General features: G+C 39.0%; 1 long non-coding RNA gene across 1 annotated transcript in view; it reads right to left on the bottom strand.

Moving 5' to 3' along the window:
- Positions 1-1660: 1660 nt before the first annotated feature.
- Positions 1661-15296, bottom strand: part of LOC139082567 (uncharacterized) — a 76960-nt gene continuing 63324 nt past the window's right edge. Inside the window, exon 2 of the long non-coding RNA XR_011538707.1 lies at positions 1661-1976. This is a non-coding gene — a long non-coding RNA (uncharacterized lncRNA). The remainder of the gene's footprint in view (positions 1977-15296) is intronic.

Raw genomic sequence — 15296 nt, 5'->3', positions numbered from 1 at the left:
AGGGCTTTGGATTCGAAAGGAATGGACATCAGGGAAAACTCTGCTGTAACAGAATATTTGGGTACCTGTCCATCCCCACAGATTTACAATCACACACAGTTTTTTCCTTTTTTGTGCATAGACAAATAAACTTTATAGTAGCGAACATTTTCCATTTCTCCATGTTCTTTAATAAAATTTATCTATGCAGCTATATCATTTTCACATGTTATAACTATGAGTAAGTACAACTTTATATTCTGGTTTTTTCCCCTGTGAGCACTAACATACGCGTTTTCACAAATAGACATTGCAAGTACTATGAAACAAGCATTTAAAGTAACCCGAGCCAAGAATCTAACTAGGTGTGATTGTTCCCTAGTAACAGTTTATGCCAACCAGAGTCTTATGTATAGCTCGGATTGAAATATTCCTTTAGGACTCAACCTGAATCTTAAATTGAATTAGCTTCATGATATGAGCCTCTGAGGAATGAATTTCTTCTAAGGGTAGAAAAGTAATGGCCTTCAAAGGCAAATGGCTGTAGATGGTAAGCTAGCATTGTCTCTTGACCCCTTCATAAAGATGAAATGTGGGAGACAGAGCAGCTTCACCAGAGAGTTCTAAAACGTTTGGAAATCCTATACTTTTACAGATTTAGGCAGGCTAAAATCTTTATTTACAGGTTTTATCCTATCTTATTTTATCCTATAGACAGTAATGGGGCAGACACTGTGTAGATAGTGTGGGAAATACAGAGATAGGTGAAATCCTTTCACAGCAGATAATATCTTACTCATTTTTGCCATGATGTGTGAAGATGAGATGTGTCTAATAATCTTTAAACAATGCCTACTTTAACACCCTGTGTGGTTTGATAAAGGATCTGTCATAGAAATGGTAATGCAAAAGGTAGTGGCTTGACTATAACAGAGAAAAATCATGCTACACCCTATGGAAGAGATGATAGCTTCTACAAAGAGCTGCACATGAGGCCAAGTACAATGGTGGATGTGGAATGTGTGAGATCTATCCCTGTGTACCAGGCACTTAAAGGATGTCTTGAGACAAACTACATACATCCCAAAGTATATGGAGAGAGAGAGCATTAGCCATATTGTGCCATATTCTATGCTAAAGCAAAGCAGCTCTGATAGCTGGTAGCTGGCCCGGCACACAGAGCTAGACCAGGGCATTCTCCTGCTAATCATAAACAGTTTCACAGACCACTAACATCAGATGAGGTCACTCTGTCCATGACGCCGTGAGACAAAACAAGTCTCTGCCATAATCTTGCCTGAGGAAAGACAAAAACAAGAACACAATGCAAACCACAGAAATGAGCAAACATTCCTTTCTCCCAGCTAACAGCAGTGACTGCTGCTTCTTTTCCAATTATAGCTTTAGCCTTGTTCCCTACCTCCTAGATAAAAAATAAAGGCTACCCAATCATGGGTTTGTCCTTGCTTTCTGACAGCATCCAGTTCAGAGCAATTGTCTACTTTCTTAAACCCTCTCCAAAACCACCCAACACAAGCTCAAATTCTTTAAAAAACACCCCCCGGACACCAATCTTCACAATGACCACTTGAGGAGAGTTCTACTACCATTCCTATTTTACAGATGATCAAATGGAAGGACACAGAGGTTGAGTAAATTGGCACAAAATGGCACTGTTGGAATTTTAATCTTAGTGGTCTGGAACCCAAATCTATGTTGTGTTATTGCTATGCTTCCACTCACTGAGAATGAAAAGGAGGGATATAATAACATGTTAACTATATAGGATGGAAAATACATGCAAAAAGAATTAAAGAAGAAAAAGGCAGGATAGATTTTTTTAAACAGAGAAATCCACCAAAAGCTTTTTGAGGAAGCCAATCCTTGAGTACACATCGAGGCTGGAGTAGAGCTGCTCCTTCCAGGATAGTTACAGGAGAGGAGACAGGAAGGCTATGACTCCAAATGCAGACGCCCAGATCTCCAGAGTGATGCACCTAATAGAAGGAGAAAAAAATAATGTTGAAACCAGGAGCCAACTTGCTTTAACCATACTCAGTTGCCTGTTTGCATAAGTAGTTAGATACTGCATTACTAAAACCCACTCTGTAGATAACATCTCTGACATTTCGGTCACTATAGTAACAGGTGCTTGAGTGTTTCAGGAACTGAGAGTTAACTCCTTGTCCAGTTCAGGCTGATTAAGACCACTGATTCATCACCTGGGCCTGCACAGATGACCAATGAGTGATGCTTTGACGTCAAGGAGCCAAAAACTCCACCCTCAGATCATGGTAACTCCATCATTTTGTGAACATGTATCCTATTAAGAGCCACGAAGCTTGACTACACTTGCGCAGATCATCAATTACTTCACTTCTCCTTATCTCCAATCATCTATTCCCACACTTCAGACTTCTCTGCCCCATTATCCCATATATATCCCTAATCCCCATTTTTGGGGAGGCAGATCTGAGATTTGTTCTCCTGCCTCTTCGTTTGGCTGACTTGTGAATAAACCCTTTCTCTGAAGCAAACTCATTGTCTTGGTAATTGGTATACTCTTGTGGTGGGCAAAATAAACCCAGTTTAGTAACAATGCCTTGTATATGTATAGTCCACTTAGTAAGTGACACACCTATGACAAGAAAGATAATGAAGGAGAGTTTCTACATGGCTACTTTTGATGGTTGACTAATAGAGCTCCTGTCCTAGTTCTATTCAGGGTTCCTAGAACTATTGCATACCACGTAGGACATCAATATGAATCTGTTGGGAATAGGAAACTACTTATTTCCTTTTTCTGTCTCCTTCTTTAAACACCACATTGATTTTAACAGCTCTAGAGACCCCAAAGTAATTTTATGAACACTCGTTCCCAATCTGCACCCACCAGTGGGGGTTGTGGGATAGGAAAAATAACTTTCCCCCACCTTTCTAGGTTCTTGGCTGACATTCTCTGTAATAAAATGACAAATTAACAGGAGAAAAACAAACGGAAGTTTAATAACATGTATGCTTCCTGTGTACATGAGAGAGACCCAGGAAAGCTGAGTTAACTCCCTGAAATGGCCAAAGCCGTCACCTTAAGTACCATCTCCGGCTAAAGACAAAGAAGATATTGGAGGGGTGGAGAGCCAGTTATGGGAGGTTTTCAGGCAGAGCACAGTAAAGGAGGGTATGGTTGTTACGCAAATTTAAATCTGTGCCTTCTCCATTGACCAGAGTTTCTAGAGGTTTAGTTATCCTCTTCTTCCTGGTACAGAGAGAGAGACACGTTTACAAATGCAAATTCCCCTTATAAATGAAAATATCTCTTACAAAAGGCTCACTTCTACTCTGTTTCCTGAGCTTTTTCTACGTCTGCTCTTTCTTAAAAATAATCAGCCTAAAATAATCATTATGCCAAAAAGGCATATTTTGAGGTGGTAAATGCTTCTCCTCTTCAGGTAAAGGTAGGTTCAAGTTGTGTCAAAATCTCTTGGGTGAACTGAACATTTTGACAATGATCTTGATCTCAAGTTTGTGTGCTGATGTACAGCAAGCCAATCACTGAGACATCCAGTGCTGGGAGATGGAGAAAGGCTTATTCAAATTGGTCAAAATGAGAAGGCGAGAGGATAGGTCTCTCAAATCCACCTTAACAAGAGGAGAAAGCAAGGGGGTTTATAGAGCTAAGGGGATTGATAGGAGGAGTTTCAAAGAAACAAAAATGTAATCATGTTTCTTTCACTCCGGATAAGCCCTTGGGCAATCTGACTTCTGGGCGTCAATGGCAGCTAGGGGCTGGTTATCTGGTGTTATAACTTCCTTGAAGGCATTGTTTTCTTCAGTGAAATACGCTCATAAAGCCTCATGACCCTTGAGTCACCCCTCAGGTCAAACAAGAAAACAGCAAATTAACAAGATTAAATTCTTTTCATCTATGTCTGTGTTGGGAAGAAGGTCAAAAGGCAATCATATTCTTATTGAATATTTACAGCAGGCCTTGGTTACCTGGCTTCAATTTCAGCATGCCACCATATCAATAAATTTTAATGGGGACACCATGATGGGAATGTACTAGGAAAAAGAAAGATAGTTAAAAACGAAAATGAGGCTCTACCTCCAAGAAGATGGAATAGACATACTTTTCCATATTCATTCCAATAATTACAATAAAAAGCCTTGGATATTATATATAAACAAGCATAAGTAGACTTTAAAAGGTCGAGAGAAGAAGGCAGACTGGCTAAAGACTTTGGGGCATAAAGAACAACATGGTGATGATATCTCTGGATTTTCTCTTTGCCTTATATATCACAGTCTGGGGGCTAAAAAAGCCAACAACACAGAAACAGCAACAGGCACAAATTAAAAAGAAAGAAATAAAGAAACCCTCTAGAATGCCTACTTTCTCTAGCCAAAGAGAATAAACTTTTACAAGTAACCACTCTACTGCAACAATGCCCCCACCCCCTACACACCTATGGCCCCTCTCCTACAGATGCCAGCAAAAGCTGAGTAAGGTGTCTAGACATCCACCCTCCCTAAAGTTTAACAAGTCACTGCAAGCTGCCTTGGACTGATGTCAGAGAAGGCTGAGAGTTTTATTTCCATTGGGTGGTGTTAAAGAGAAAAACCACAGGCCCAAAATACCACTACTTCTGCTAAACCCCATGATACCTAACCTAGATTTAATATCTAACCTAATTGCAGTTTTGACCTTCCCCAGAAATATAATATTAATCAGCCAGTCTGGAATTTTCTGGTCAGTACCAGTGAGGTAAATCTGTCATGTGGGCCCTCTTCATCCACCAAAGGAAGAGGCAATCTGCACAATAAAATACTTGCTGTTCCCTTCCCCCCAAAGAGAAGAGGTCTTTGCCCAAAATAATCCTTTCTTTTGCTAGTAATAATCTTTTCCCTTGCCCCACCCTCTTTCTTATAAAAACTTTCCATTTTGTGTAATTCCTTGGAGCATCTCTCTGTTTGCTAGATGAAATGCTGCTCAACTCATGAGTCATTTAATAAAGCCAATTAGATCTTCAAATTTACTTGGTTGAATTTTGTTTTTTAACTGATTTGGTGGTAGTGGTAGGATGAAAGGAGACTTTTGGAGACTTTGGGGACAATGAGAAACACAGGCATGGCAACCCATGAACCCTTTGGAGTTCACTGTCTTTCTTGCCTTTTCCAAGAGTTGTTGGTAAGTTCCTCCCAGTTTGAGTTCTGTCCTTTTTGTGTCAAGCTCTTGAGCTAATTGGCTTTTCAGATTGCAATTCCCAGATTTTTGAGTGAAAAAACCCATCTTTTGTTTCTGTCCCTGGCTTTCACATTGGGAATTACCATAGTTCCCCATTTGTTTGGAATCCTTCCCCTGACTCCATGTTGGGGACTGTTGGTGGCAGCTACAGTTCTGCATTTGTTTGGAATCAGTCCAGTCTCCATTTTATGAGGGCTTCTGGTTCAATCTTTTCACCCAGTCCAAGCTTCCATGGGAATTGGTGGTTGTTGCTGGCCAGAACCAGACTGGGTCTGAATTAGACCACAGTAACATCCAAACCCCAGCCCCTGGATTTGTCCCTGGATTCCACATTGGGAACCACTGATGGTCATTCTGAACCTCTTCATCTCAAGTTCATGTGCCAGATATGCAGTAAACCAATCACTGAATCATTGTGCTTGGGGATGGAGAAAGGTTTCATTTGAATTGACCAAAACAGTTGGTGGGACTATGGGTTTCTCAAATTTGCCTTGACAAGAGAAGAAAGCAGGGAATTTTATAGAGCTAAGGGGCTTGGTAGGAGGAATTTCAGAGAAAAAAGGAGTAATCTTTCACTCCAGAGAAGCCCTTGGGAAATCTGACTTCTGTGCCTCCATGGCCTCTGGGAGCTGGTCGTCCAGCCAATCACAACCTACCTGAAGGCATTCTCCTTCTTCTGCAAAACAAGCTCACAAATCCTTTCCACAAATCCTGAGTTACTCTTCAGGTTAAACAAGAAAACAGCAAATTGACAAGATTCATCTGTCCTTGTTGGGAACAAGGTCAAAAGGCAATCATGCTCTTATTGAATATCTACAGTAGCCCTCAGGGACCTTGCTTCTTTTAGTCTGCAGTGCCCATTTGTCTAGGATCATTCTGCAGTCCCCATTCTTTGAGGCCTGCTTGCTCAATACTTTCCCCAGTACTTAGTTCATGAGTTACTGCTGGTATGTTAATGTGCACATGGGGTAAAGACCATTGCTAATGGAAACCTCGGGAGCCAAAAAAGTCACAAAATTAGTGGGCATGGGTCAAGCCTTTGAAAGTTGTTAGAGCAATCACCACCTAACCTAAACTCCTGCTTCAGGATAAGCTGGTCACAGAATGGGTTAGACTGACACCAGGTTACCCTTGTAGGGGAGGAAGACATTTCCTCTACCCGCTCTGGGTCCTTCTGTCTGGACAATGAATTAAATTCACGTGAGAGAGAATAACAGGAGAAAATTAAACAAAGCTTTATAACATGTATACATGGGAGAGGTTCAGGCAAACTGAACAACTTGCCAAAATGGCAGAAGCTCTCACTTTAAATACCACCCTCAGCTAAATACAAAGGAGGATGTTGGGGTTGGGGAGAGTCAGTAATGGGGGTTTACCAGAAAAGCGCAGTAAACCAGAGTAAGGTTATTATACAGATTTAAGTCCTTGCTTTCTGCATTGATAAGAGTTTCTAGAGATAAGGTCACCCCCCCCCCCCGCCCCCGCCCCCCCCCCCCCCCCCCGCCTTCTTCCTGGTACAGAGATGGAGACACCTTTATAGATGGAGATTTCCTTTACAAATGCAAATGTCTCTTACAAAGGGTATCTTCTGCTTTTCAGAGTTTCTCTCATGTCTGCAGTTTTTAAAAGTAACCAGCCCAAAATAATCCTCCTGCCAAAGAGACATAACTTGGGGTGGCCAATTCCAGTCCCTCACAGTCCTGCCTTTGAAACCTTTAAATTTCACAGTCCTTTGGAACTTAAGAACTTATAGTCCAGAAGCTGAATGGTAGATTGTTTCATCTCACTGAACACATTTCTTAGTCCTGATAACAGACCAGTCCAGTTAAATTCATTTTAGAATGTGGTGATGCAGGTGGGCTCCCAAAGTTAGGCCTATATTGTAGAAGCAAGCAATCAGGTATTTAATAAGTATTTCTATGGAAATATAAAGAAAAACAAGGTTAATGGCTGGTGCAAATTATAAACCCATTCCTGAGCCCAGGGGGCTGCCAATCAAGAGGATTTCTAGACATCAGAGTCAAAGATTCTTTTGCAGCTTGAAATGTCTCTGATGATGTCATCGGGCACTCAGGTATCTTTCTGAGTGGCTGACAGCTTCCACAGTAACAGACAGGAATCTCTCTTAAGTTTATGTCAAGTTGTTCAGATTCAGTTTGCAAGGTTTAAGGAAAAAGGGTAGATTCAATTCTCAATGGTTCCAAATGAAAATGAGGGAAAAAATGGAAAACATTAGTTTGGGGATTTGTAACTAGATATTTCAAGAGAGGAATTCAGGATCCAGTCCAGTTTACAGGTAGAAATCCTCATGCCAAAGAGACATAGCTTGAGGTGGCCAATTACAGCCCCTCACACACTCCAACCTCAAGAAAATTTCCATGCAATGAGGTACACTGTAAAACACCCCACAATTTCCAACCATGTGGCACATCCCTCTTAGATATTAGTTTGGCTCTGAGAAATCCAAAATCCTAGCCAAAAGAAATGGGATACTTTACATCCGAAGAATTCAGTGTGTCACTTCCTGGCACACCTGTTTATTTTATGTCTAAAAACTGTGGTCTTGGAAGCTGTAGATATCTACAAAAACGGCAAAATCTTACTAAAGACAACATAGAATTACGACGGCCATTATGAGAAATGTTCCAATTACACCAGATCTCTCATTTAAGAAATGCACTTGAGAGCAAGGGATCCACATCAAACAAACAGAATAGGATATCTATTTTAAACAACACAGAGAAGCTTCCAGAGTCTTCAGGATTCCAAAATAGATTCATTAAAAGATTCACTTAGAAAGGCTAATGAAAAATTAAAGACACAAAAGGCATCTAAAATAACACCTAGGTTTCTCTCATTTCACCCTCCACAGGGTCCATTATCAAAACACTGGCTCAGAAATGAATGTCTCAGTTGGAATCAATCAGGACATAGGAAAAGAGATTGTCCTCAAAGGTCTATGCAAATTCTTTAACATTAATTCAAATAACCCCACACAGGCCCGTCTCAGAGTAGGCGAATCTCTGTGGGGTTTTTTTTTTCATAAACTGATACAGGAAAACTAAAATTAAAATCAAGGGGGTTATTCAGTACTGCCAGAAATATTTACTGTTTGTCCCAGCTGAACCCTGATAAGATGTTTGAGAGGATTTAATAACTTTATGAACAGAAATTTGGCCAAATTGGAAAGTGATATTCAGAGCCTGACAAAAATTATTTTCCTTATACCTTCTCTCCTAAACTATATACACAGAGGAAAGAAGCAGATTGGAGAAAATTTAATTGGAAGGGTGGGTCAGCCTCTTTGTTATTCAGACTGCAATCCAGTTCTTTGTGGAACTGGAAACAACTGTCTTTGTCTTACAAATCTCTGAGGGACAAAGGTGTGGCTTTACGGACAAAGGTGACAAAAGAGTGGTTCAGAGTTAATCTGTCCTTTTTGCCAATCCCAAAACCTCCGCTTTTTATCTCAAAACGTTTGTAGATATTGTAAAAGGTCAGTAGATTGGAAACAAAATTGTATTGCACTTAAAATTTTAAATTACTCTAGACCTTTGATAATAGGCAAATATGCCCCCAAAACTCCATCTTGGAGAAAACTTGCATACTTTTCCCTAGGCCTTTGTGATGTAAATTTCCTATCCCCATGTTCTCTAGGACCTAAAAGTGTTCCTCTGAAGTGCAAACTTCATGGAGGTAATTTTTATCAAAAGGGAGAAAGGTCACTTGCAAAATATCTTTTAAGAATCTTCTCCACTAGTATTAGTAAAAAGCTTTAGCCAGCTGAATAGGTAACCTTAATTTATTCAAACTGTTTTATGCACAATTTGGATCCAACTGTTTCATAAACAAGTGACTTTTGCATTATTGTTTTCTTGAGAGAAACCATTTGAATCAGGCAATCTTTTATTTCTTATCATAAAAAATAGAATATTGAGACAGTTTTACATCATCTAATTTTTTTCTCATTGTCCTTATCTTACTCATTAACTTCTAAAATAAACTATACTAAAATATAGCAAAGATGATACGTAATTACAAATATGCAGTTTAAATGGCACATTTGCTTCTATCTTGAAAAACATTTTTTTTAAAAAACCTTGCTTTGTTATTTTTTACATTTTCTTTTTAAGATTGGTACCTGAGTTAACGTCGGTTGCCAATCTTCTTTTTTCTTCTTCTTCTTCTCCCCAAAGCCGCCCAGTAGTTAGTTGTATATTCTAGTTGTAGGTCCTTCTGGTTGTGCTATGTGAGATGCCATCTCAGCATGGCTTGATGAGCAGTGCTATGTCCATGCCCAGAATCCAGATGGGTGAAATCCTGGGCCACTGAAGCTGAGTGTATGAATTTGACCAGTTGGCCATGGGGACGGCCCCTTGAAAACTTTTTTTAATAAAAAGTTTCACTTCTCAAAATATTTTTTCCTGGAGTGAGATCAGCAGAATGGCAGAGTGAGCTGTTCCTATAGCCTCTCCCCAGTAAGATACAATGAGGCGGATATTCATTAACCACTCAAGGACAGCCATACAGCACAATAGACATTGGAGAGACACATGCAGCCACACATCTGAAGGTGGGGGTACTGGATTCCCAGGGAAGCAGTGGAAGTAAGTAAGCAGATCTCCTCCCCCTCACCAGCAGCAGAGATCCAGGGCACGAGACCTAACACAGTAGCCAGCACGCAACTATGAGAGGAGATGGGGAAAAGGCAGCCCTCCACTGGAATGCTTTCACCTTCAGAGTTGCTTCCAAGCACACAGGAACACTCCTTACAGGGCAGCTCAGTCACTGCAGGGGCACCTGCACCAAGCTGAGCAGCCCAGGCAGGCTGCTAGTGAGTGCAGAGCAGGTGCATTGGTGGGAAATAAAGAGCCCCCTCCCTACCCATCCCATCTGGTGCACCAGCTTGGCTGGTTGGCCAGGGCAAAGGATCCACACCAGGACACCTGTGCCTGCGTGTGTGAAGCAGCAGTGGCCAGCAGGAAAACACACACAAACCCTGTTGGCACAGCTAACAACAGATAGGCACAACTCTCAGCATTTCGGTGGGCTCAGAAAACACAGCTCATGCATCCTCCCAGTGGTTGCAGGTAGAATCTGTGACCAGATACTATCACTATGTGCCAGCCAAGGTCAGTCCCATCAAACAGCATGAAGGAATACACTAATACACCAAGCCAGAAAGAAAATGACAAGTGTCCAGAAAACAATCCTGAAGTCACAGAAATTTACAATCTAAATGACAGAGAATTCAAAATAGTCATCATAAAGAAACTCAACAAGTTACAAGAAAACTCAGAAAGACATTTCAACAAACTTAGGAATAAAATTATTGAGCAGAGAGAATTCTTGACAAAAGGGATTTAAACTCTAAAAAAAATAACCAAACAGAAATGCTGCAGATGAACACAATGAATGAGATAAAAAACAATCTAAGATTTGTAAGAAACAGAGCTGACATTATGGAGGGCAGAATTAGTGATTTAGAGGACAGAAATACATAAATTCTTCAGGTGGAGAAGACAGAACTAAGACTAAAAAAGAAATGAAGAAATTCTCTGAGAAATATCCCACTCAATTAGGAAATGCAACATAGAGATTGTAGGTATTCAAGAGGGAAAAGAAGGGGAGAAAGGAGCAGAGAGCTTGTTCAAAGAAATAATAGCTGAGAACTTCCAAAACCTGGGGAAGGGACTGGAATCACATGTAAATGAAGCCAATAGAACTTCTAACTACATCAATGTAAAAGATATTCTTCAAGGCGTATATTAGTAAAACTGGCAAAAGTCAATTACAAAGAAAAAGTATTAAGGGCAGCAAGGCCGAATAAAATAACCTACAAAGAAAACTCCATCAGGCTTTCAGTGGATTTCTCAGCAGAAACCTTACAGGCTGGGAGAGAGTAGAATGATATATTCAAAATACTGAAAAACAAAAACTTTTAGCCAAGAATACTCTATCCAGTGAAACTATCCTTCACAATACAAAACGGAGTAAGTTGTGACAACAATAACTTAGATGGGGAAGAGGAAAGGGATGGAAAGTGCTTAGGCTAAGGAGATAAGAGGCTATCGGAAAATGGACTATCTCATCTACAAGATCTTTTATACAAACCTCACGGTAACCAGTAAACAAAATATTGGAACAAGACACAAATGATAAAATAAAGAGAAAACTGAGAAAACCATCATAGAAAATCATCAAACTGAAATATCAGTCAGAAATACTCAGGACAAGAAATAAGGGACATGCAGAACAACTGGAATGCAAGAGATAAAATGGCAGTATTAAGCCCTCAAATATCAATAATCACTCTAAATGTAAATAGATTGAATTCTCCAGTCAAAAGACACAGAGTGCATGGAAGGATTAAACAGCAAGACCCAGCAATTTGCTGCCTCTAGGAAACACATCTCAGCTCTAAAGACAAATACAGTCTCAGAGTGAAGGGATGGAAGACAATACTCCAAGTAAATGGCAAACAAAAGAAAGAAGGTGTAGCCATACTTACACCAAAGTAGACTTCAAGATAGAAAAGACAGTGAGAGACAAAGAGGGGCAGTATATAATGATAAAAGGAACTTTCCACCAAGAAGACATAACACTTACAAATATATATGCACCTAACCCAGGAGCACCAAACTACATAAAGCAACTAGTTACAGACTAAAGGGGGAAATTAACAGCAATACAATAATAGTAGGGGACCTCAGCACCCCACTTACATCAATGGATAGATTATCCAGACAGGAAGTCAACAAGGAAATAGTGGAATTAAATGAAAAACTAGACCAGAGGGACTTCATAGTTATATATAAAACACTCCATACAAAAACAGAAGAAAACACATTCTTCACAAGTGCACATGGAATGTTCTCAAAGATAGACCACATGTTGGGAAACAAGGCAAGCCTCAATAAATTTAAGAAGATTGAAATCACATCAAGCATCTTTTCCAACCATATTGCTATGAAACTAGAAATCAACTGCAAGAAACAGCTGGGGAAATGACAAACGTGGATATTAAAAAATATGATACTGAATAACTAATAGATTAATGAAGAAATTAAAGGAGAAATCAAAAAATATCTACAGATAAATGAAAACGGAAATACATCATACCAACTCATATGCAATGTAGCAAAAGCAACCCTGAAGAGAAATTCATGGCAATACATGCCCACTTTAACAAACAAGAAAAATCTCAAGTAAGAAATATTTTTTTTTTTAAGATTTTTTTTTTTTATTTATTTTTTCCTTTTTCTCCCCAAAGCCCCCCTGGTACATAGTTGTGTATTCTTTGTTGTTCTTCATTGTGGGTTCTTCTAGTTGTGGCATGTGGGATGCTGCCTCAGCGTGGTCTGACGAGCAGTGCCATGTCCGCGCCCAGGATTCGAACCAACGAAACACTGGGCTGCCTGCAGCGGAGCGCACGAACTTAACCACTCGGCCACAGGGCCAGCCCCTCAAGTAAGAAATTTTAAACTACGCCTAAAAGAACTAAAAAAATAAGAATGAACAATGCACAAAGTCAGAAGAAGGAGGGAAAAAATAAAAATTAGGGCAGAAATAAATGAAATAGAAACTGAAAAAAAAGAAGAACAGTAGAAAGGGTCAATGAAATTAACAGCTGGTTCTTTGAGAAGGTTAACAAAATTGACAAACCCTCAGCCAGACTCACTATGAAAAAAGGAGAGAAGGCTCAAATAAATAAAATTAGAAATGAAAGATGAGAAATTACAAAAGTTACCACATAAAAACAAAAGATCATAAGAGAATACTATGAAAAACTATATGCCAACAAATTGGACAATCTAGAAGAAATAGACAAATTCTTAGACTCATGCAACCTCCCAAAACTGAATCAAGAAGAAAAAGAGAATCTGAATAGACCAATCACAAGTAAATACATTGAAACAGTAATCAAAAACCTCCCAAAAGATAAAAGTCCAGGACCAGATGGCTTCTCTGGAGAATTCTACCAAACATTCAAAGAAGATTTAATACCTATCCTTCTCAAACTATTCCAAAAAAATTGAAGAAGACAGAATACTTCCTACCTCATTCTATGAGGCAAACATCACCCTGATCCCAAAGCCAGAGAAGGACAACACAAAGAAGGAAAATTACAGGCCAATATCACTAATGAACATAGATCAAAAATCCTCAACAAAGTATCAGCAAACTGAATAAGAAATAGATTAAAAGGATCATACACCATGATCAAGTGGGATTTATAGCAGGGGTGCAGAGATAGTTCAGCATCCACAAGTCAATCAGTATGATACATCACATTAACAAAATGAGGAATAAAAATCACATGATCATCTTAATAGATGCAGAGAAAGCATTTGACAGATCCAACATCCATTTATAATAGAAACTCTCAATACAATGAGTAAAGAAGGAAAATACCTCAACATAATGAAGACCATCTATGACAAACCCATAGCCAACATCATACTCAGTGAGGAAATGCTGAAAGCTGTCCATCTGAGAACAGGAACAAGACAAGGGTGCCCACTCTTGCCACTCTTATTCAACGTAGTACTGGAGGTTTGGGTTAGAGCAATTAGGCAAGAAAATGAAATAAAAGGTATACAAATTGGTAAGGGAGAAGTGAAACTCTCACTGTTGGCAGACAACATGATTCCATATATAAAAAACCCTAAAGAATCTATCAAAAACTATTAGAAATAATCAACAACTACAGCAAAGTTGCAGGGTACAAAATCAACTTACAAAAATAAGTTGCATTTCTATACCCTAATAAAGAGGACTCAAGAATACAATTCCATTTACAATTACAACAAAAAGAATAAAATATCTAGGAATAAATTTAACCAAGGAGGTGAAAGACCTATACAATGAAAACTGTAAGACATTATTGAAAGAAATAGAAGACACAAAGAAATGGAAAGATATTCCCGGCTCATGGATTGGAAGGATAAACATAATTAAAATGTCCATATTACCTAAAGCAATCTACAGATTCAATGCAATCTCAATCAGAATCCCAATGACATTCTTCACAGAAATAGAACAAAGAATCCTAAAATTCATATGGAACAACAACAGACCCTGAATAGCTAAAGCAATCCTGAGAAAATAGAACAAAACTGGAGGCATCACAATCCCTGACTTCAACATATGCTACAAAGCTATAGTAATCAAAACAGCATGGTACTGGCACAAAAACAGACACACAGATCAACGGAACAGAATTAAAAGCCCAGAAATAAAACCACACATCTACAGACAGCTAAACTTCAATAAAGAAGCCAAGAATATACACTGGAGAAAGGAAAGTCTCTTCAATAAATAGTGTTGGGAAAACTGGACAGCCACATTCAAAAGAATGAAAGTAGATGCGTTATCTTATACCAAACATAAAAATTAACTCAAAACGGATTGAAGACTTGAAGGTAAGATCTGAAACTACAAAACTCCCAGAAGAAAATATAGACAGTACACTCTTTGGCATTGGTCTTAGGAGCATCTTCTAGAATACCATGTCTACTCAGGCAAGGGAAACAAAAAAAATAAACAGATGGGACTACATCAGACTAAAGAGCTTCTGCATGGCAAAGGAAACCAGGAACAAAACAAAAAAAAATCCAACTGGGAGAAAATACTTGCAAATCATACATCCTACATGGGATTAATCTCCAAAATATATAAAGAATATACGCAAGTCAACAACAAAAAAATCAAACAACCCAATCAAGAAATAGGCAGAGGATATGAACAGATATTTTTTCAAAGAAGATATACAGAATGCCAACACACACGTGAAAAGATGCTCAGCATCACTAATCATTAGGGAAATGTAAACGAAGACTACAATGAAATATCACCTTACACTTGTTAGAATGGTAATAATTACTAAGGCGAAAAATAGTAAATACTGGAGAGGATATGGAGAAAAAGGAACCCTTATACACTGCTGGTGAGAATGCAAACTGGTGCAGCCACTATGGAAAACAATATGGAGATTTCTCAAAAATTAAAAATAGAAATACTGTATGACTCAGCTATCCCACTACTGGGTGTTTATCCAAAGAACTTGAAA

Source organism: Equus przewalskii, chromosome 1 (genome assembly GCF_037783145.1).
Source record: "Equus przewalskii isolate Varuska chromosome 1, EquPr2, whole genome shotgun sequence".
Lineage (NCBI taxonomy): Eukaryota > Metazoa > Chordata > Mammalia > Perissodactyla > Equidae > Equus > Equus przewalskii.
Note: the sequence above shows the minus strand (reverse complement) of the source record. Positions and strands in the feature narration are given on the sequence as shown.